Consider the following 24,748-nt stretch of genomic DNA (forward strand, 5'->3'; position numbering starts at 1 on the left):
GCTACACTGAGTATTTAGTGAGACTTTAGAATATACTGGCGCATGTATATATTATTTTCCCAAGTGAAATGATATCACATTTCTGTCTGAAAACAACTTTGCTTTGATTAATATTTGATGTAAAATTATTATCCCTTTTTTAGAAAAATGTGACTTTCACATCTATAAAATCTTTCAGAAGGTATATGTATCATACTTCACAAATATTGCCTCAGTATTATTTTACTTCTAGTGTGGGCAGAAAATAGACAGAGATTATATAACCATTAGGAAATTTAAGTGCTATGAAGAGGGAGGCAAAGTAAAGAAGGAACTAGAATTTAAAATAGAGCACCAAGAGGAGGTTGTAACAGTGCGAAACTTTAGTTTTCAGCTGCTATGAGACTGAAGATCAAGAAGGGGAAGCACAGGAGCTGGAGTATCCTGGCCAAAGAGCAAGAGCCCAGCTCAAAAATAAAAAAAAGTACAACGTCACAGAATGGTCAGGACAGAATTTATAATACAGACAACATCAAAGCAAATATAGAAAGAAAAGAGGGAAACAGCAATATAGATAAAATGTAATTCATGCTCAAATTCTTTTTCTGTAGAAAAAATATCCAAAATACTGATGAATTTTAGTATCAAAAGAGAATCTCAGAGCCTCCTAAGGTGGTCATTCTGAAGGAGTTAACATCCATTTAGATAGCATGATTTTAGTTTGTTTCAAAAATCAAATCACTTTCCTTTTATACCACACATTATAATTTTTTATGGAGAGGAGGCACTCACAGAAAATATGTGTACAATGAAGAATTTCATGGAATCTGTATCAACAGGAACCCTTTTTCCATTTAATACACATACACATAAATCAAATAAACATATCCATATATTGTCTTTACACATGAGCATGGCCAAAAGGCTTAGGAGCATCATGAGCTAACTCTGTTTGGAGAATGCTGGGAGTCCTTATCTCCTACTAGTTTTCCTAAAAAGGCATCTTGCCTTGGGATTCCTGCACTTAAGACAGGTCATACCTTGGTACTGTCTTAAAAGAATTATCATCGAAGGATATTTTAATTTTAATCCAAGTAATTGGAAGGTGATTTTGCCATTAAATAGAATAAATTATCACATACAAATATGTAAAATTTTATGATGTAATAAAAAGCTAGTGAGAAAACAAAAACTAAGTTCTCCTATGAAACATGAATAAAGGACCTACTATAAAACACATAAGACAGTATGTTTGTTATGGGAGAAAACCTACTTACTTAGAGCATTTGAAACATACCACAAATTATCATTATTAGTCAAGGCAAATGCTTTATATTTGAAATAACTTCAGAAACATATTCCAGTATTCCATTTTACAGAAAGCAAGTTGAGTTAAGGAACGGGGATACTGGGAAACAAAATAGGCAGAGTTTCATGTTGAGTCCAAGAGATCTGAGGCAGATGCAGTGGTAAAGACAGGTGGAAAAAACAACACACACCTGCAATGTAGGAAATCTTTATATAATTTTTGAAAATGTAGAAGCAGTAGAGTAGCAGTGGGAAAGTAAAATAGGAAGTGAACTACTGGAATTCTCCTTTTCATTCTTTTTACAACTGGAGGGTCTCAGACTTCTGTACAAGTATCTTCGAAGAAAAAGGAATGCTTGGATCACAGATGAGCCCTAACTAAGCTTTGGTTAAGAATCTTTCTGCTCTTTTCAATCAGAGAATTGAACTGGTGAGCTATAATTGCTAATTTAACTCTGATTCTCACTGGTCAGAAGGGAACCTATAGCGAGCCATAGTCTTGATGTGTATTTTGTTGATATAAGTTAACTGACTTCTCAAGTGTCCTGGGGTAGTTCTACCTTTCATCGGACCTCATTCAGAGTGATGCAGGTTGGGTACCAACTTCTCTGGATACCAGGAATGTATTTCAACATCTATAATGGAACCTCCATCAAATTTAAGTCACATTTTAAAAGAAAGAGAAGAAACAACCCTAAAGTTCATATGGAAACTCAAAAGAGCCCAAGTAGCTAAAGCAATCCCAGACAAAAGGCACAAAACTGCAGGCATCGCAAACCTGATTTCAAATTACACTACCAGTTAGCAAAAGGAGCACAGCACAGGCACAGAGCCATAGACACAGACCAAAGGAATAGAATAAAGGACATGGAGATACACTTACAAAGGCAGAGTCGCCTCAATTTTAAGAAAGCTGTCAGCCTACATTCAAGAAAAACCTCCTCAACTGGTGCTGGGAAAATTCAATATCCACAGGTAAAAAGAAGAAACAAGATTTCTAACTTCTGATACAAAAATGATTAAAAACAAACCAAAAGTCTAATATAATAGCCAAAAACTCTCAAGATGCTAAAGGAAAACAGAGAAAGCATTCTAAGCTAAGGACATAAACAAGGAATTTCCAAATATAGCCCATGATACAATGGGTTAAATTGTTACCACACAGAAAGGAAACAATTTACAGAGTGAAAGGCAATGTATACAATAAGACATAGATTTAATAGCCAAATTTCGCTAATATAATAGCCAAAAACTCTCAAAGTGCTAAAGAAAGAGAGAGAGAGAGAGAGAGAGAGAGAGAGAGAGAGAGAGAGAGAGAGAGAATATTCTAAGCTAACGACATAAACAAGGGATTTCCAAAAATAGCCCATGATATAATGGTTTAAACTGCTTCCACACAGAAAGGAAACAACTGACTGAGAGAAAGGCAATGCACACAATAAGACACAGACTAACTATGAAGGAAGTATAGCAATAATTACCTAATCATTATATGGTGGACCCCACAGACTCATATGTTTGAATACTTGGTCCCCAGTTGGTGAAACTGTTGTAGCCTTTTGGAGGAGTTGAAAAATAATGAACTAATTACTTTGGCAGAGGAGATTTCCAAATGCCCTAATATTGTCTCTATTGTATAGTTATTATTAATCACTCAAAAGCTCATCTACAATAAAAAAGAGCAAGTGGGGCAAGAAATATAATAATACATTTTTAAGGAAAAAAAAAGGCACCAGAAAATTTAATGTTGGAACCTTGTTCTCAAACTAAGGAGAGGCCTGATCTGAAATGTAATTGAGGAAAGGGTGCCCTGAGCACAAGACCTCAGCCAGCTAAGCTTTCAGCTTGTGAAAGGAAAAGACCTAATGGGTATGGTGCTGGGGCAGGAGGTGTGACACTGGAGGTGGGCTGTAAGGCTTAAAGGACTCTTGCCATTCCTGTGCTCTCTCTGCCTCGTGCTAGCAGTTTTAAGATGTAAGTGCTCAGCTGTTCCTGCTGCAATGCCTCTGCTCTGTCATCATGGCCTTAACCTTATGAGTCCATGGACGCCCAATTAAACGCCTCTTTAAAAAAGTTGTCTTGATCCTGGTGTTTTATCACAGGAACAGAAAAATAATTGAGTAGTCCCTCTAAAAAGCCAATGACACCATACACATCATGGAAATTAATCAAAAACAATATTAGTCAGCTTTTCAAAAACATCATTCTGACAAAAATACACACACACATACATATACACACCTAGTAAAATAACTAACTTGCTAGCTACAAATTCAAGAGAAAACAGATTTTAAGTACTTGTAAAATAATCTGGAAAAGAGAGTAATGTTGGAAGAGTGAATGATCAACAAAATCATTTGTCTCAAAGGCTGCACAAACTGTTTTATCTTGTGCAAAGAGAAAAGTAGACTTTCTTCACTGGCTAAATTTTATGGTGCTATTGAAATATATTTTTGATAAGTCTGTATTTCTGATTTCTCTGGAGAAATAATTAAGGTTTGAATTTCCAGCCCTCATTTCACTTTATAAGATGTTCAGATGAAGAGTGGTGCCCTATTTTCAGGTCATATATTCAAAGTATTTTAAAATGGCAAGTAAAAATTAATATACTACTTCTGGCTTGTCCACCTCATATCTCATTTGAAAAATTTCAAATACAGCTGTGATTTGAGGTCATGTAAACATTTAAGTAGTCATATATAGAGAACTCTGCATAAAAGAATATTCCGGAGAAAAGAAGACAATTTGGTGAGTTAAATTGTAATTGAGTAACTACACTATTTACGAGGCCACTTACCGGAGTGTCTAATTTCTTTATATTGTTTAAACCACACAGCCTTCAATATCTATCTTACAGAGTCAGAAGTGGACATCTCCAATGGTCTCCTAAAAGATAAGCATAGGAACATATAAACAGTGATATAGATGAACTTTATTTCTTTGAATAGAAAAATCTTTAAATTATGACTTTTCATTAAAGAAAACAAACTTGCTTAATAATCTAAGGTAAAGAGAAGCTGGGCCACATTACTGAACATATTTTAAGTAAATAAACAAACCCCAAAAGTACATTGAGGCTTGTTTTTAGAGAAGTCAGTTTTGTCAAACAAATTGTAGCATTCCCTCTCTCAGACACAATTTATTTATAAGTTATGTTATGTTGGGTAGGAGTAAGATGTGGTGGGGGTGAGGCATCCATGTAGTATGGAGGTCAGAGGACATCTTGTAAGAACCAGTGCTTTCTTTTTTACCATGTGGACTCTAGGGATGGAACTCAAGTTGTTAGGCCTGGTTCTAGAGCTTCTCTCTGTACAACCATATCCTGGGCCCTTAACATATATCTGATGCATGTCATAGGGAGAGCACTTTCTATAGTTCTTTTTAACTATCCAGTTTCTATGCATATTTTCTGTTTGAGATTGTAATTTAATTATAATATTTCTCCCTTTCCTTTCCTCCCTACAAACCTTCCTCTATACCTCTCTCAGCTTGGCTTCAAATTCAAGGCCCCCTTTTTACTATTATTTCAGGCATATATGTATGCATATATACTCCTAAATACAACTTGTTGATTCTGTGTAATATTACTGGTATGTAACTTTTCAGAGCTGACTGTTTGTCACTGGACAGCTAATTGGAACTGCTTTTCCCTTTTCCAGCTTTATTCAGTTCATGTTATAAATATGATTTAGAGCACATCGATTCGAGGGTCCTCTATGATTTTTCATATATTAGAAATTTGTTCCTTGTTCATAACTCTTACAAAACATAATCAAAACAAAAACATAATTATATTTGAATAGTCATAAAAGCCATATTTAAAAAAAAACTCAAAATTTAAAACTGTGACTTGTTAAAAAACTACAACTCTATTCTCATCACTTAGAGACCAATAAGTATTTCAAGCCATCTTAAGAAAGCTCGACAATTACAGTTAGGGAGAAATCTGGTGCTAAGGAACTCCCAGAACCCATAAGGATGACCCCAGTGAAGACTCCTAGAAACAGTGGAGAAGGTGCCTGAACTGGCCTTCTCCTTGTAAACAGACTGGTGACTACCCTAAAATTGTCATCATAGAACCTTCATCCAGTAACTGATGGAAGCACATACAGAGATCCACAGCTAAGCACTGGGCCAAGCTCTTGGAGTCCAGTCAAAGAGAGGGAAGAGGGATCATATGAGCAATGGCGGTCAAGATCATGATGGGAAAAACCATAGAGACAGCCGACCCGAGCTAGTGGGAGCTCATGGTCTCTGGGCTGATACCTGGGGAGCCTGCACTGAACCAAACTAGGATCTCTGAATGTTGTGTGACTTGGACTTTTTGTGGGGCCCCTGGCAGTGGGATCAAGATCTGTACCTGGTACATGAACTGACTTTCTGGAGCCCATTCCCTATGCGGGGGATACCATACTTGGTCTTGATACAGGGAGGAGGGGTTTGGTTCTGCCTTAACTGGATAAGCTAGGCTTTGTTTACTCCCCATGCAAGGCCTTACCCTTTTTGGTGAGTGAATGAGAGGTGTGAATGTAGGAGGAGGGGAGGGAGGAGGAAGTATGGTTGGTATGTAAATTGAAAAAAATTAAAAATAAAATAATTAAAAAAGAAGGTATAGCAGAAAAAGTTGCTTCAAAAAATGACTGACAAATGGATTTATCCAGAGACTAAGTCTTTACCTAAAAAAACATTACTCTTATCATCCAGAAGTGCAATCTTGGAGAAGATTTCAATGCTACAGGGCCATTCATTTAACAAACAGGTTTAGGGACTACAAAGTCTCAAGCTGCACACAAATTATTTTGGATGCAATACCATTGTTGCTTTTAGTCATTGCTGCAGATCCTGGTTTGCTTGTATTTGATTACTTGAGACACTTTAAAAAATATTACGATTTGGCTGTTTGTTAGCTATTCATATTTAACTTTTATGATACTAACAGTTTATCTTAAAAACCATAGTCTGATTGCAAATGTCATGTCTATATGCATAAAATATATTAAATATGGCTCAACCTTGCAATATAAATTTGTAGTTTTAGCATATCTCTTTATGAAAAGGTATGCTTTCTTAAAATATTTCAGCACATCTAATTATGAAATACAGGAATTTGTAGAGAAAACCATGCTTTCTAGCTTCACAATGCCATGAATGCATATGCAACTTCTAAGATCCTACTAATTTGTGTCCTGTAACTTTAAAAACATTTTAATTCACATTTTCAGTGATTTAATCAAAACATAACCACAGAAAGAAATTACAAAATAACATAAAGCTCCAGTCTTTCATTATAATAGTAACTGAACACTTGAGGACTCAAAATTATTTGTAGCTTATGCTTGCTTTATAAAGGCCCCAATTTTTTAAATAAAATTTTAATCTATAGATGATGTATGTTAAAAACTGATTTATGCAAGAGAACAACTTTAGTCTGAGCATATGCAAACCATTGTTTAATACCAATTAAGACCATTAGAATGTTTATTCCAAATTCTTCCAGGAGATCCTGAATTAGAATAGTTCAAAAGTAATTATTAAATTTTTTTATTTTCTGTGGCAAAGAGCAGAAGAGTTAGTTCTCTACTAGGTATGCCTATGACCCTCTGAAAAATTCCAATTATTGACTGTAAATTTTGCCCACTGACAACTTGTTCTTCAGCCGTCTTACCACAGTCTAGTTAATCTGGCTTCAGTAGGCAATATATCTAAAATATGGAGGACCAAAAGCTCTTTTTTTTCCCTTCCTCACCAGTATTTTCTAACGTTCACCTAATATGGACAAGGCATCTCTTTGGTTGGAATAGTCACTTTGGTCCTGATACATCTGTGCCCTCACCAACATGGGCTTTGGAAGGACAATGCACTTGCCTTCTTCACCTTCCCAGTGCAGGGATGAGAGATATGACCTATCACACCCCTCTGTGACGGCATACTTTCAGAGCATCCATTACTTCAAGAAGCAAGCAGTTTGTGATCACGATCATTTGTTTCTACCATCAGTTTTACAGAATGAAAGTACAAAGTTTCCCCAAACATAGTAACAGAGAACACTCATGTGCAAAGAAAATAAATGATGTGTGAATGTGTGTTCTTGAGATGAACATGCCATGCCAAGCGTCCAATGCTTCAGTCCCATGGGAGTGGCAAAGCCTTCCTTGGGTGAGGTTCAGAGAAACAGCAAATCCTTCCTGTGCTTGAGTGTGAATATTGACAGGATGAGCATAAAATGTTCACCATAGCTTTCTTCTCCAAATGTTTATGGCCTTAGGACCCTGCCCTATGGAGCTCTGCCTACTGACATTGGTGAAACGAACTTTCTTGTTCAGCTGTATGTAATCAACCCTCCTTGTTTATGCATATATAATAATTATGCCTGATTCTTAGCTGTGTGAGATAACCCCTCTTCCCCGTTCACATGCCCTCCCTAAAGAAAGGGAGTTTCCAGGTTGCTGCAGCTTCTCCATCGGAGAGCCTGACCCATCTGATCTCACTATTTTTCTGTCCCAATACCTGTAAGTCAGCACTTTCTTCATTCCATTGATGCCCCAGTTAGTTTAGGCTCTGGAATCATGCAGAGTGCTGCACATATGGGCACTCCTTTATGAGCTTTTGTTGAGAGAAACAACTACTAAGTCAGCAAGGTTGAAGTCCAGGAAATAGGTTGGTATTTCACCCATTGCTGAGGTTTTGAGAACAATTACTAAGCAAATACTCAAAGCTAATAAAACAAAAAAATGTAGAAAATAACAGGGTGAGTGAACAAGATGATGTCAATATGAAGGTCTAGATTAAGTTTACAATCATTTGAATGTTTTTTTTTTTTTAAAATGGAACATAAACTGAAAACAATCAAACAAAATGTAAAATCTGAAAAAACCTTGACCCTAAGCATCTAAGAAAACAGAGAATATGCAAAAAGACAAAACCTGTGAATAGAACATGAGTGAATAGAGGAAAAAGAAACACAGGTGAAAGGAACAGAAAATATTTTAAACAAAAGAATACATGATAATTTCCCCAGTCTAAAGAAGATCAAGGTGCCTATCATGATACATGAAACGTGCAGAACAACAAATAGGGCAGGGGCAGAAAAGAAATTCCCCATGAAATATAATAATCAAAACATTAAATATCCAGTACAAAGTAAGACATAATATTAAAAGCTGCAAGGGGGGGGGAACCAAGTCACATAGAAAGGCAGGCACATTCGTATAACACCTAATTCTCAAGGGAGACACTGAAGGCCAGAAAGGCCTGGACATCCATTCTACAGACTCTGAGAAACCACAGATTCTAGTCCAGACTGAAGGACTTAGCAAAACTATCAATAATAATTACTTGAGAAACAAAAATATTCCACGAAGAACTAAATTTAAGCAATTTCTGTCTACCAACCCAGCTCTACAGAGGCACTAAAAAGAAAATTTCAGTGTGCAGAGGTTAACTGTACCCAAGAAGACACAAGTAATAAATAATCACTGAATTGTTAGTAGAAAAGGGGGGGGATTAAAAGTCTTAACAACAAGATAATAGGAATCAATAAATACTCCTTATTCGTAACTCTCAATATCAATGACCTCATTTCCTAATAAAAACAAACAAAATAATAGATGGATGAGCAAAAATATGATCCATCTTATGCATCCAAGAAACAAACCTCACCACTGAAGATAGATACCACTTTAAGGCAAAAGAATAGAAAAACGTATTCTACGTAAATGGATTCAAGAAGCAAGCAACCTCTTTAATAACTGACAAAAAGACTTCTAACCAAGACTAATCAGAAGAGATAAAGGACACTACATAATACTCATCAAAGGAAAATTGCACAAAGAGGATTTTACGATTCTAAATATTTATGCACCAAATATAACTACAGTACAGGCTAAAATCACATATTGGACCCCCTCCCACCAGTGACAGATGGTAACTTTAATATCCCACTCTTAAGAATAGGCACATCATCAAGACAATAGCTAAACAGAATAGAGTACAAACTACATAAATCAAATGGATTTAACAGACATTTCTAAACTTTCAACCTAAACACTGAAGAATATTCTTTTTTCTCATCAGCTCATGGAGTTTCCTCCAAAATTGAACAAATGCTAGCATACAAACCAAGTCCCAACACATACAAGAAAACTCAATAAGACCCAAGTCTGACCCTGATGGATTAGACTTAGATAGAAATAACAGAAAGTATACAAACTCATGGAAATTGAACAACTTACCACACATGACAAATGGGCAAAGATAAAAATCCAGAAGGAAATTACAAACATTCTAGAACAGAGAAAAATGAAAAGTGTCTCCAAACACAAGGAAAACAATGAAGGCACTTTTTTTTTAATTTAAAGTTTAAGAATAGAACATATATTTATTGTTTTAATGTGAGAAAAGAATCTGAAATGATCTTTGAAAGAGCAGCATAGCTAGACTTTAAAATGCGACCATGGAAGAAGCTCATGATTTCTGCAGGGACTCTCTTGTTATTTATTTATTTATTTATTTATTTATTTATTTATTTATTTATTTATTTAAGATTTCTGTCTCTTCCCCGCCACCGCCTCCCATATCCCTCCCCCCCCACCCAATCAACTCCCCCTCTCTCATCAGCCTGAAGAGCAGACCTGGTTTGCTCCCCTGTGGGGAGTCCAAGGACCTCCCACCTCCTTCCAGGTCTAGTAAGGTGAGCATCCAAACAGCCTAGGCTCCCACAAAGCCAGTGTGTACAGTAGGATCAAAACCCAGAATGAAGGCACTTCTAAGAACCACGTTCATAGCACCAAGTCCCTACATTAAAAACCTAGAGAGATCTTGTATTAGCTCCCTAAATACATACCTGAAAGATGCAGAATAAAAAGAAAAGACAATGCCCTAAAAAAGTAGAGGGGAATGATCACGTTCATCCCAGAGATACAGGGATGGTACAGCATATGAAAATCTGTCAACGTAATCCATCATATAAACAAACTGAAAAATAAAAACCACATGATTATCTCCTTAGATGTCAAAAAAAGATTTCGACAAAACACAATATTCCTTCATGATAAAGGTCTTGGAGAGAGAAGGGATACAAGGAATATACCAAAACATAATAAAGGCAATACACAACAAGCCAACAGCCAACATCAAACTAAATGGAGAGAAAATCCCAGGGATCTCACTAAAATCAGGTACAAGACAAGGTTGTCTACTATCTTTATATCTATTCAATCTAGCTCTTGAGGTCCTAGCTAGAGCAATAAGACACCAAAAGGAGATCAAGGGGATACAAATCGGAAAAGAAGTCAAACTCACTATTTGCTGATGATAGTTTACATAAGTGACCCCAAAAATTCTACCAAAGAACTTCTAAAACTCACAATCACTTTTAGTAATGTAGCAATCTTACCAAAAGCAATCTACAGATTCTATGTAATCCCCATCAAAATCCCAACAAAATTCTTCACAGACCTAGAAAGAACAGTACTCAACTTCATATGGAAAAGCAAAAAAACCAGGATAACCAAAACAATCCTGTACAATAAAAGAACTTCTGGAGGCATCACAATCCCTGACTTCAAACTCTACTACAGAGCTACAGTATTGAAAACAGCCTGGTATTGGCATAAAAATGAACAGGAGGAACTGAACTGAAGACCTGGATATTAATCCACACACCTCCAAACACTTGATTTTTGAAAAAGAAGCAAAAAATATAAAATGGAAAAAAGAAAGCATATTTAACAAATGGTGCTGGCATAAATATCAACATGCAGAAGAATGAAAATAGATCCATATCTATCACCATGCACAAAACTCAAGTCCACACCAAACCTTAGAAGAGAAAGTGGGAAAGACACTTGAACATATCGGCACATGAGACCACTTCCTAAATATAACCCCAGCAGCACAGACTCTGAGAGAAAACAATTAATATATGGGACCTCATGAAAATGAAAAGCTTCTATAAAGCAAAGGACATGGTCAACAACACGAAATGACAGACAGCCTACAGAATGGGGTTCATTAACCCCACATCATACAGAGGTCTGATCTCCAAAATATCCAAAGAACTCAAGAAATTGGACACCAAAAGAACAAATAATCCAATAAAAAAATGGAGTACAGACCTAAACAGAGAACTTTCAACAGAGGAATCTAAAATGGCTGAAAGACACTTAAGGAAATGTCCATCATCCTTAGTCATCAGAGAAATGCAAATCAAAACAACTCTGAGATTTCATCTTACACCTGTAAGAATGGCAAATATCAAAAACACTGATGACAACTTATGCAGGAGAAGTTGTAGGGTAAAGGAAACACTCCTGCATTGCTGGTGGGAATGCAAGCTGGTACATTTCCTTTAGATGTCAGTGTGGAGATTTCTCAGAAAATTAGGAAACAACCTACCTCAAGACCCAGTAATACCACTTTTGGGTATATGTCCAAAGGACGGTCAATCATGCCACAAAAACATGCGTTCAACTATGTTCATAGTAGCATTGTTTGTCGTAGCCAGAACTGGAAACAACCTAAATGCTCCTTAACCAAAGAATGGATAAGGAAAATGTGGTACATTAATACAATGGAATACACAGCAGAAAAAAAATAACGACTTCAGGCAAACAGATGGAGCTAGAAAACATCATATTGAGTGAGGTAACCCAGACCTAGAAAGACAAATATCATATGTACTCACTCATAAGTGGTTTTTAAACATAAAGCAAAGAAAAACAGCCTACAAATCACAATGCCAGAAAACATAGACAACAATGAAAACCCTAAGAAAGACATACATAGATCTAATCTGCATGGGAACTAGAAAAAGACAAGATCTCCTGAGTAAATTGGGAGCATGGGGACATTGGGAGACGGTTGAAGGGGAGGGGAAAGACAGGGAGGGGAGCAGAGAAAAATGTAGAGCTCAATAAAAACCAATAAAAAAAGAGTAGATTGGAAGAAATGATCAGGATGAAGTCAATGAAATGGAAACAGAAATACAATACAAAGAATCAGTGAGATGAATGGTATCTGAGAAATAACAGAACTGAGAAGCCTTTAGCCCAATTTAAATGGAGACAGAGACACAAATTTAAAAAAAAATTAAGAGATGAAAATGGGGACTTTACAACAGACATCGGGAATTCATAGAATCCTAAGGTCATACTTTAAAAATCTATATTCTAACAAACTGGAAAACCAAGAGGAAATGGATGAGTTTCTTGATATATACAACCTGTCAATATTAAATCAAGGTGCAATAAGCAATTTAAACAGAGCCACACCACCCAGTGAGTTAGAAGAGGAATGAAAAATCTCCCAACCAAAATATGTTGAGGGCAAGATGGATTCAGTGCACAATTCTACCAGTTCCTCAAAGAAAATTTAATGTCAATACTCATTAAATTATTCCACAGAATAGAAACTGAAGAAATATTTCCAAAATCTTCTTATGAAACCACTAGTACCCTGATACCAACACTACACAAAGAACCCCCCAAAATAAAATTAGAGAATATTTTTCTTTATGAACAAAGATGTCAAAAATTCTCGATAAAATATCTGCAAATCAAATCCAAGACACACCAAAAAAGATGATATACCATAATCAAGTATGCTTCATCCCACAGATGCAGAAATGTCTTAACATATATAACTCAACATATGAGGAAGAGACCTGGTCAGTTGTCCTCACCAACCTAAGACAATGAAACCTAATCTGGACAAGTTCAACAGAACCATCATATATGCTGCCCATGCAGCTTCTGCATTGCCAGCAAAAATTTCAAAATTTCAAAGTCAATATATGCAATTCATATTTAAACAGACTGAAAGATAAAACCACATGATCATCTCATTAGATACAGGAATGGACTTTGACAAAATGTAAAACTGCATTTTTACAAAATGCTCCATGACAAAAGCCCTAGAGAGCCTGGGGAGACTGGGCATACAAAAGACAAACTGTAACATATTATGGGCAATTTGCAGCAATCACACAGCCAACATTAATCTAGATGGAGAAAACCTCCAAGCATTTCCAGGAATAATCGGGAACAAGACAAGCATAATTACTCCTTTATATTATTCAGGGTAGTAGGTGATATTTTAGCTATAGCAAGAAGACAAGAAGATCAAAGTAATACAAATGGAGAAGAAAGAAGTCAAAGTAGATCTAATTGCAGATGATATAATTTTATACATGCCCTAAAAACTGCAGATATAAACATGTATACCTGATAAACAATTTCAGGAAAGTAGCAGCATAAAAAATTAATACACAAATTCAGATGGTGTTGTATAGAAGAATGGAAATAGAGTCATATCTACTACACTGCATGAAATTCAGTTTCAAGCAAAATGTTCAAGATTTAAACAGATACCTAATCTGACAAAAGAGAAAGGGGAATTGGCCTGAACTTAATGTTACAAGAAAGGGCTTTCTGTACAGGACAATGATAGTTCAAGCATTAAGATTAATGCAATCTCATGAAGCTGATGATGTCTGCATGACTAGGACACTATCATTTGGAAAAGTGCCACTCTATAGATTGGGAATAGATCATTACCAATTATATATCTGAGAGAGGACACACACACACACGCACACACACACATATATGTATATATATACATATACATATGATAAGAAATACCCCCAAACATCTGAACAATAACAACAATGAAAAACTCAATTAAAAAATTGGGTACAGTTGCAGGCATCAACATTCCTGACTTCAAGCTCTACTATAGAAGTATAGTAATGAAAATAACTTGATATTGGCATAAAAAGAGACATGTGGATCAATGGAATCAAATTGAAGACCCTGATATTAATCCATACACCTATGAAAACCTGATTTTTGATAAAGAAGCCAAAATTGCACAATGGGAAAAAAATCTTCAACAAATGGTGCTGGCATCGCTGAATATCAAGCCTATGTACAAAACTCAAGTCCAAATGGATCAAAGTTCTCAATCTAAGTCCAGTTACACTGAACCTGACAGAAAAAAAAGTGGGAAGTTATCTTGAATGCATGGGCACAGGAGACCACTCCCTAAATACAACACCAGCAGACAGACGCTGAGAGCAACAATAAATAAATTAATTAATGGGACCTCCTGAAATTGAGAAACTTAAAGGACACTGTCCTTTAAGACAAAAAGACAGTCTACTGAATGGGAAAAGATCTTCACTAACCCCACATCTGAGACAGCGCTTATCTCCAAATTATATAAAGAACTCAGGAAACTAGACATCAAAATAACAAACAATCCCATTAAAAATGGGGGTACAGATCTAAACAGAATTCTCAGCAGAGGAATCTCAAATGACCAAAAGACATTTAAGGAATTGTTCAACATCCTTAGGCATCAGGGATATGCAAATCAAAATGACTCTGAGATACCTGTCAGAATGGCAAAATTCAAAAACACTGATGGCAACTTATGCTGGAGAGGATGTGGAATAAAAGGAACACTCCTGCATTGTTGGTGGGAGTGCAAATTTGTAAAACCATTTTGGAAATCAGTATGGCAGTTTCTCACAAAAATGGGAATCATTCTACCTTATAACCACTCCTGGGCATATACCCAAAGGATGCTCAATCATACCACAAAGACATTTGCTCAACTATGTTCATACTAGCATTATTCAAAATAGTCAGAACTTGGAAACAACCTAGTTGCCCTTCAACAGAAGAATGGATAAAGAAAATGTGGTACATTTATACAATGGGGTATTACTCAGTGGTAAAAATAAAATGACATATTAAAATTTACAGTCAAATGGATAGAACTAGATAAAGTTATTCTGAGTGAGGTAGCCCAGGAAGACAAACATGGTATGTACTCATTCATAAGTGGATATTAGATGTAAAGCAAAGGATAACCATGCTATAATCCAGAACCCCAGAGAATCTAGGTTAAAAGGACGACCCTAAGAGGGACACACATGGAGTGGCCCAAGAAAGGGAAACAGTTAAGATTTCCTGAGCAAACTAGGAAGGAGAGTATAAGGGAAAGGATGGGATTAGGAAACACGAGGGTTGGAGATGACTAAATTCGAGGAAGGATGAAGCGGGGAGCAATGAAAGAGATATTCTTGATAGAGGGAGCCACTATGGGGTTAGGGAGAAACCAGGAGCTAGGGAAATTCCCAGAAATCCTCAAGGATGACCCCAGTTAAGACTCCTAGCAATAGTGCAGAGGGTGCCTGACCTGTCCTTCCTCTATAATTAGATTAGTGACTACCCTAATTGTCATCACAGAACCTACATCCAGTAACTTATGAAAGCAGATGTAGAGATCCACAGCCACACACCCAGATGAGCTGCTGGAGCTCAGCTGAAGAGAGGGAGGAGGGATCATATGAGCAGGGGGGGTGTGTGTGTCAAGACAATGATTGGGAAACCCACAGAGACAGCTGACCTGAGCCAGTGAAAGCTCATGAACTCTGGAATCTGGGGATCCTGCATGGGACCGAACTAAGTCCTCTGAGTGTTGGTGACAGTTATGTGACTTGATCTGTTGGGGGATGGCATGGCAGTGGGACCAGGACTTATCTTGGGAACTGGCTTTTTGGAGCCTGTTCCCTATGGTAGCATATCTTGATAAACCTTGAAACAGAAGGAAGGGGCTTAGTTCTGCCTCAACTTGGTAAGCCAGACTTTGTTGACTCTCCAAGGGAGGCCTTACTTGCTCTGGCTCTCAGGGGAGGATGCGGGATGGGATGGGAGAGGTGGGGTGGGAGGGGAGAAGGGGAGGGAGGAGAACCTGGGGCTAGTATATAAAATTTTTAAAAATTAAATAAAAAATGGTATACAGAAGTAAGGAGAGAGTTCTCAAGGAATAAAACACAAATGGCGGAGAAACACATAAAGAAATGTTCGACATCCTTAACTATTAGTGAAATACAAATCAAAACTACTGTGAGATTTCATCTTAAACAGTCAGAATATCCAAGATCAATAAAGCAAGTGACTGCTCATGCTGGCACATGGTAGGCATAACATTTACCTTCTTTTTATCTTAACAGAAACACAGTAAAACTACACATACACACACACACACACAAACAGGCAAAAATTATGCTTCTTTCTTTACAAATTGTTTGCATGTCAAACAGTTATTTTTGTAATCTGGTAATTAAGATACATTGATGTGGGATATCCATCTGTATGAGTTGCTTTTATTGGCTAATGAGTAAAGCTGTTCAAGCCAATGGTTTAGCATAGTGAAGGCAGGCAGAAAACCCAGACAGAGATATATAGAAAGAGTAGGCAGAGATGCCATGTAGCTACCAAAGGACAAGGGTGCCAAAAACCTACCAGTAAGCGACAGCCTTGTGGCAATATACAGATTAATAGAATTGGGTTACTTTAATATAAGAGTTAGCTAAAAAGACATCTAAGCTATTGGCCAAACAGTATGTAATCAATATAGTTTCTGTGTGATTATTCAAGTCTGGGAGGCGGGAAATGAATGAACATCTACAATACATTATCTCTACAAAATTATGATATAAAAGGAGAAATAACACAAAAATGTTATAAATTAAAATTCTATTTAGAGTATGCTATCATTATACATGAGGAAAACAAATATTGAGAATTTTATTATCCAGGTGTTACCCATGCTGAGTGTGGTGCATCTTATTTGTTTATTATTCAAAACAATCCTATGGCATATATTCTAAACCATTTCTATTTATAAAATTAAGAAAGCAAGGAAAAGAGTTGGAAAAAGAAAACCTCCAAAGTTCCCAGGTGTTAAGTAGTAGAGCCAGGATATAAACCAAGAAATTATTCTCCAAGACTTATGATCTCAATTATCATAACTACATTGGCTTTGAAATTACTTGAATCACAGAGCATAAACATTAAACAATAAAAAATTAGAAAAATACATCAGTTGGTCAGGTTGTAGTACAGACAACACTGGTTAAACTTAGCAAAAGAAATTATCTTATTTAGGCTGGAGTTTGAGGGGAAAAAGGGACAGAGGGAGATAAGACTGAAGACATATAAGTGAACTATACTATCTGCCAAAGGTGTTTTACAATTTAATATATAAAATATTTTCAGAATTTCATGCACATACTACATTTACATCATTTCTATCCTCCTCTCTCCCAACTCCTACCATGACTCTTTTCAAACTCATTACTTCTTGCTCAATTATTGTTACATATACATACATATATACACATTTAAAAATCATTCTTTGAGTATAACTGTTTTACCTGCATGTATGTATGCTTACTGTGTGTGTGTCTCGTACCATGGAGGTCTTAACAGTTTGCCAGATCCCCTGGAAGTGGAGTTACAGACAGTAGTGAGCATTCAGTTGGGTGCTGAAAACTGCTAACTTTCTGGAAGAGCTACAGAAGCTCTTAACTTATGAGTCATTTCTCAAGCTACACTCATGGATATATAAATATGCAACCTACCAAGTACATTTAGTGTTGCTCATATGTAACTGGGCTAGAGGGGAGAGAGAGCTAACAGGTTTTACAGGAGTCCTTGAGACCCAAATGTGCATTGAGCCTGCATCAGCCCAGCTTCGTTCCAGCATATCCACTACATTGCCATTCACATCCACTAATTATCTACTTCAACAATTGGGAGACTTGGAAAAAGTCTGAAACTTTAGATACTGTGACAGACAGGGTGAAAGAGCTCATCAGCGCAGAGACAGGGGCAGCAGTGAACTTCAAAGGCACAGTGAACATAGTTATTAAAATGTACAGCACAGGCCATAACAACAGTAGTGTGGCTCAAATTAGGCAGTACAGGTAGCATGACTTATATGGACCTCTGGTCCTGGCCAATCAGACATGGTGCTTCCAACAATGAAATGGAAGGATCCTGTTACATTTTTGCTTGATCTGTATATGTAAAAAAAAAATTTTAAACAGATGAAAGATAACATTGAATAGTAGCAACAGGGAATCTTGACCCAGGAGCCAATTTCAAGATTTTAGTCAGTTTGCAGACCCAGTACTCAATGAATGAAGGTATGGCCAGCGTCTCCTAAAGAATGACCTTGCTAAAATATCTGAGTTTTACTAGTAGTATTTCTCCTATCATTCCTAATAGTATTTCTCCTATCATTCCCCAGATAGACCTACAATCATTTATAAGAGTAATTGTATACTGTAGAAAAGAATCAGATTTTCCAGAATTTAGTAGGTATTGGTTCTGGAATAGCAGTGATTCCAGGAGACACAAAGATTCATTTTGGTCCTCCAGTTAAAGTAGGGACTTATGGATGCCAGGTATTTAATAGGTTTTGGCTGAAATGGGTTCACTAGTTCCCTGTACTCATTATATAGTTGTTTCTTCAGTTCTAGAATGTATAATTGGGATAGATATACTGAAAAGTTGGCACAGTCCCTTGTCTAAATATTATGAGCTGTTATGGTTGGAAAGATCAAATGGAAGTCATTGGAGTTGTGTCTACTGGGAAAACCAGCGAACTGAAACCAATACTGCATTCCTGAGGGGATTGCAGAAATTAATGTCACAATCAAGGACTTGAAAGATGAAGGGGTAGTGCCATCCACAACATAGCGATTTAACTCTCTTATCTGGCCTGTTCAAAAGACAGATGGAACATGAGAATGAGAGCTGACTATCAAAAACTTAATCAAGTGATGATTCTGATTGCAGCTGCTGTACCAGATGTGGCATCCTTACTTGAGCAGATTAACACATCTCATGGTACACAGCATGCAGTTATTCATCTAGGAAATGCATTTTTTTTTAGGTATCTGTCCATAAGGACCACTGGGAGCAATTTGCTTTTAGTTGACAAGGTCATCAGTAAACCTTTAAAGTTTGACCTACAGAGTATATTAACTCTCCAGCCCTGTGTCATAACTTCAAGGTATCCTGATCTTGCTTGGTCTCTTCTACAAAACATCAGTTCTTCACTATATACATGACATTAGATAGACTGGATCAAGCCAGCAGGCGGCAGCAGCCATTTTCGATTTGTTGATAAGGCATACATACATACATTAGTAGATGGTAAATAAACCCATCAAAACTTCAAGGAAATTCTACTTCATTGAAATTTCTAGGGTCCAGTGCTGTGGGGCAGGCAGAGATATCCCTTCTAGGGTTAAAGATAAGTTACTTCCCTGGCCCATTACACCACTGGAATGAAGAACAAACCTGCTTAGTAGTCTGCTTTGGATTCTGGAAATAGCACATTCCTCACTTGTGTGTACTGTCACATACCAACTGATTTGGAAAATCGAGCCAGGAATAGGAGAAGTTTCTTCAATAGGTCTAGGCTCACGTGTAGGATGCTCTAACACTTTGGCATAAGATCCAGCAGACCTGACAGTATGTGAGGTGTCAGTGACAGCTAGTGATGCTGTTTGGGGCCATTGGCAAAGTACTACAGAATTACATGGTATGGGAGGTCCTTCTGTCTATGTGTTGCCTTTTATTGTTTAATGAATAAAGAAACTGGCTTGGCCTGATAGACTAGAACAGAGCTAGACGGGAAAACTAAACTGAATGCTGGGAGAAAGGAGGCAGAGTCAGAGAAAAGCCATGGAGCCACTGCCTGAAACAGACATGCTGAAACTTTGATGGTAGGCCACGGCATGGTGGTGATGCACAGATTAATGAAAATGGGTAAAATTAAGATGTAAGAATTAGCCAATAAGAAGCTAAAGCAAATAAGCCAAGCGGTGATTTAAATAATACAGTTTCTGTGTGATTATTTCAGAGCTAAGCAGCTGGAACCAATGAGCAGCCTCCTTCCTACAATTATACATAAGGAAATTGGGACTTTGAAGTAGGACTAGACAATCATTTTGGACACTTACTCTCTCCTGTGGGGACAGCTCTTTTGCCTTTGGGCCTTAGTGTAATATGAATATTTGACAAGGGTCATCAAGTTACCATGTGACCTGAGCTGTCCATCATGAATTGGGTATTATCTGACACCTAAAGCCATAAAGAATAAAGAGTACAACAGCAATAAGTTATCAATGAAAAAGCTGTATACAAGTGATCTGGCCTGGAAAGTTTTAGCGCATAACACGTTATATGAAGATTTGCACAAATGGCTATGGTTTCTAGTCAATTTATAATCCTGTCTGCTTTCAAGTATGCACGTATTGCTTCATGGGGTAAGCCTTATTATCAGCTTACCAAGGAAGAGACTAGGGCCTGCTTTACAAACAGTTCTGAACTGGGTGCAAGTACCACCCAGTAGTGAACAGCTGCAGCAATATAACCCATTTCTGGGAAAACCTTGAAAGATATCCATGAATAGAAAGCTTCACAGTAGGCAGAACTTTGCACAGTACACATGGCCATACATTTTCCTTGAAAGGAGGAATTATAATTGTGAGACATTTACTAATTTATGGTCAGTAGGAAGTGGATTGGTTAGATGGTTAGGGGCTTGGAGAGAGCATGACTGGAAAATTGTTGAGAAAAACATTTAGAGATGTATTATATGCATAGTTCTCTCCAAATGGAAGAAGGATTTGAAGATACTTGTGTCCCTTATAAACTGACTTCAATAGAGGAATTCAATAATCAAGTAGATAGGATGTTGTGGTCTTCAGACAGATGGACTTTTTTTTTAAGCCACCCCAGTCATTGACCAGTGGATCCATGAAAAAAGTGGCCTCAGTGACAGAGACAGAGGTTATGTATGGGCTCAACACCATGAGCCACTCACTGAGAAGGACTTGAGTTTAACTGTTCCTGGGGGCCAATCTTTCAGCAACAGAGGCCAACAATGAGTCCCTGATATGACACCATTCCCCAGGGTGACCAGCCAGTGACCTGTTGGCAGGTAAACTACATTAGATCACTTCTTTCATGGAAAGCACAATGCTTTGTCCTTACTGGAGTAGGTACTTAACTCTAGTTACAGATTTGTCTTTCCTGTACATAACGTTTCTGCCAAAATCATCATCATAGACTTGGAATGTTTTATCCAGCATCATGGTATTCCACACAGCACTGCTTCTGATCCAGGAAGTCCCTTCACAACCAGAAAAGTGCAACAGTGGGCACACGATTATGGACTCCCCTGGTCTCACCATGCTCCCCATCAAAGGCAGCTGGTCTGAAAAAATGGGGCGATCCTCTCGGAAGACATTGTTACAGGGCCAGTGAGTAGACAATAGTCAGGAGCATTTGGGTAGCATTCTCTAGGAAGTAGTATATACTTTGAATAGTGTCCAGCTTATGACACAGTTTCTCCCACTGCCAGCATTCACAAGTCCAGGAATCAGGGGGACGAGAATGGAAATAGTTTTACTAATTATCATACCCAGTGACTATGAAAATGAGAAACAGTGTTAGGAGGGGTGATCGATACCCACTACCAACGGGAAATTGGATCGTTTCTCTATCATGGAGGCATGGAAGATTGTGTCTAGAGTATAGGAGATCCTTTACGGTGTCTCTTGGTATTACCATATCCTATGATTAAAGTTAGCTGGAAACTACAACGATATAATCCAGGTAAGATAGTGAAGTAGCTAAATGAAGGTATCTATCACTCAAACAGGAAATGAACCAAGATGTTTGCAGAAGATGTTTTTCTGAAGGTAGTAAAAGTAGATAGCTATAAATACCACTAGTAAATGTAGATAGCTATAAATACCAACTAGTAAATGTAGATAATTTTAAATACCAACTAGTTAATGTAGATAGCTATAAATACCAGCTAGTCAATGTAGATAGCTATAAATACCAACTAGTTAATATAGATAGCTATAAATACCAGCTAGTCAATGTAGATAGCTATAAATACCAACTAGTTAATATAGATAGCTATAAATACCAGCTAGTCAATGTAGATAGCTATAAATACCAACTAAGGTCATATAACTATATGAAGAAATGTGGAGTCTAATTGACATGGGTGTTTCTTTTCTATGTTAAGAACATGTTTGTGCATATATACTTATGTATTAGGCAACATCTGTATTTTCTTTATTTATTCAATATGTAATGTAACATTGATTGAGATAGTTTCAGTGGCTATTATCACATTAAGTCATGAGGCAATAAAAGACTAAGAATTCCTCAAGACGCAATGTTATAAATTTGCATTTATACATGATATAGTTACAACTTATTAAGCGGAATTATAGCCAGATTATTGTTTTCCTTTAGAAATTAAGCATGGCCCAATGTGATATAATTCTGTGTTAATTTGACAAGGGATGGACTTGCAATGGATAATCTTGGTTGTCAACCTGACTACATCTGGAACCACCTAAAACACCAGCAGATGGACGCACCTATGAGGGATTTCCTTGATTGGATCATCTAAGGTAGGAAGACCCCACCCTAAATCAGGGTACAGCTTCTGGTGGCAGTTCATATTAAAGAATATGGGAGAAGGAAGCCTTTGCTTTAGTTTGCTTGCCCTCACTTTCATTGGCGAGTTCACCTGTCTTGCTGCTGCTGAAGTATCCTTCCCTGGTGTTAGAACCTACTTCTTCAGAGTTTGAATGTAGACTGAAGATCACTTGAGATATCTAGCCCCATGAAATGAAAAACTACAGGAATCTTAGTTGCTGGGAGACAGCCACTGTTGAACTAGCCAAATCAAGGCTTATAAACCACCCTAATAAATCTCCTTTTATACATACATATATACATATTCATTGTGTCAGTTCTGTTACCCTAGAGAACCCTGCCTAATATATATTACCAAAATATTTATGTAACTTCTTCCCCCAATTCTTCCCATGGTTCCTCTATGCTCTCTCACATTCATGACTTCTGTCCAATTATTGTTACATATACATATATGTGTATGTATAAAACTGAAATTTATCTATTATTTTATGAGTATGAGTGTTTTACCTGTATGCATGTATGTGCACATATGTGCTTGGTGCCCCTAGTGGCCAAAATGGCTTATTGCATTGCTCTGGAACTAGAATTATAAAGAGTAGTGAACCTTCGTGTGTATACTAGGAAATGAACCTAGGTACTCTGCAAGAGCAACAAGTTTTTCTCATTATTTAGCCAGCTCCCCAGGTTGCCAATGTATATATAAACAAACAACACATCAAGTATATGATTAGTGTTGTTTGTAGATGTGTTCAGGGCTTACCAACTGGAATTGTCTAAGTCTCCTCTCAGCAGCAATTGGCTGCCTATAGTTCTTTCTCTAGGTGAGACCCTGTGAAATTCCTCTACTCACATTGGTGTGCCAACTTGCTATGATAGATCTTCCACATAGCTAATGCTCCTGAGTTTGCTTTATTCCTTATTTACAGATCTATTATTGGTTTTTAGAAAAACTAATAAAGGATGGAAAATTCACCAGAAACTAGGGTCCAGGAGATGGGCTCGGTGCCTCTACTTTGTAATTTATTTATTTATTTTTTCAAGTTTCAAATAGGCCTTCACCTAACAGAGGAAACAGGCACCTGCTGGGCACTTCACAGCTCATAAGAATGTGCCTGTCTACTCCAAAGAGGTTAAGCTCTTTTCACCATCTCTGACTTACAACTCCTTACATTTAGACGTCCATCTTCTACTCTAAGGCTCTGAGTGCTTTGTGACCATTTCCAGCTCCGAATGACTGCTCGGTGCAGTAAAATAAATTTCATTTCTACACCTGCAGTATTTTTAGGTTACTCTTAATACTTTAACACTTTATTACATCTTATTTTAGTATCAAGGTGGCTGATGAATATTTTATTAGTTTCTTGCTACATTAAGTTCTTTGAATATTAGTTTTTAAGGTCCTAGAATTTTATTCTATACTATTTTTATTGTTTCCATTTTTTAAAACCATTTTAAGTAACCCTCACATTTATATTTGAGCATTTTAATATATTAAGGTTTGTTTTAGTTTAGGCTATAGGTGTGTGTACATATATATTTTAAAAAGCTAAAATGTATTATTATTTTCAATGTTATAACTTGTAATTGATATAGATTTTAGTATTATAAATTATTTTTAGAATTTAAACAATATATTGAGTATGTAGGATGCTTTATTTAGTCACATACTCTTGCTAATTTTTACTGGTATTTATTAGTTAGCCATTTTAACAGTTGTGGGAAATAGAAAATGGAAAAGGACCTATAATACTAAATATTTTATACCCACAATAAAAGATACTTATAGCAGTCAATTTGTCTAAACAGTTTATCAATTGTATAAATAATATTCTGTAGTTGGGATTCCTCCAGAAGCTGCTTATCAAACAAGAAATGAAGAAATGTAACTTGTTTGGGCCTTTAAGTGTCAGTGGAGGGCAAGAGAAGCATGGCACATGATAGGAGGCACAGCAGTTCCAGGTATCCCAGAGGCCACATGAAGCCTAATTGCACGGGGAGAACGCATGCAGTAAGTAGAACATACAAGGCGTAGAGTTGCCTGCATGTGGGCTAAGAAATCAGGCACACTTATATGCTGAAACATGACAATTTTGCTTAAGACCTGGTCTCAGTGGTGTCCATCA

This window comes from Alexandromys fortis, unplaced genomic scaffold (genome assembly GCF_014885135.2).
Source record: "Alexandromys fortis isolate MF-2015 unplaced genomic scaffold, M_Fortis_MF-2015_v1.1 scaffold_33, whole genome shotgun sequence".
Lineage (NCBI taxonomy): Eukaryota > Metazoa > Chordata > Mammalia > Rodentia > Cricetidae > Alexandromys > Alexandromys fortis.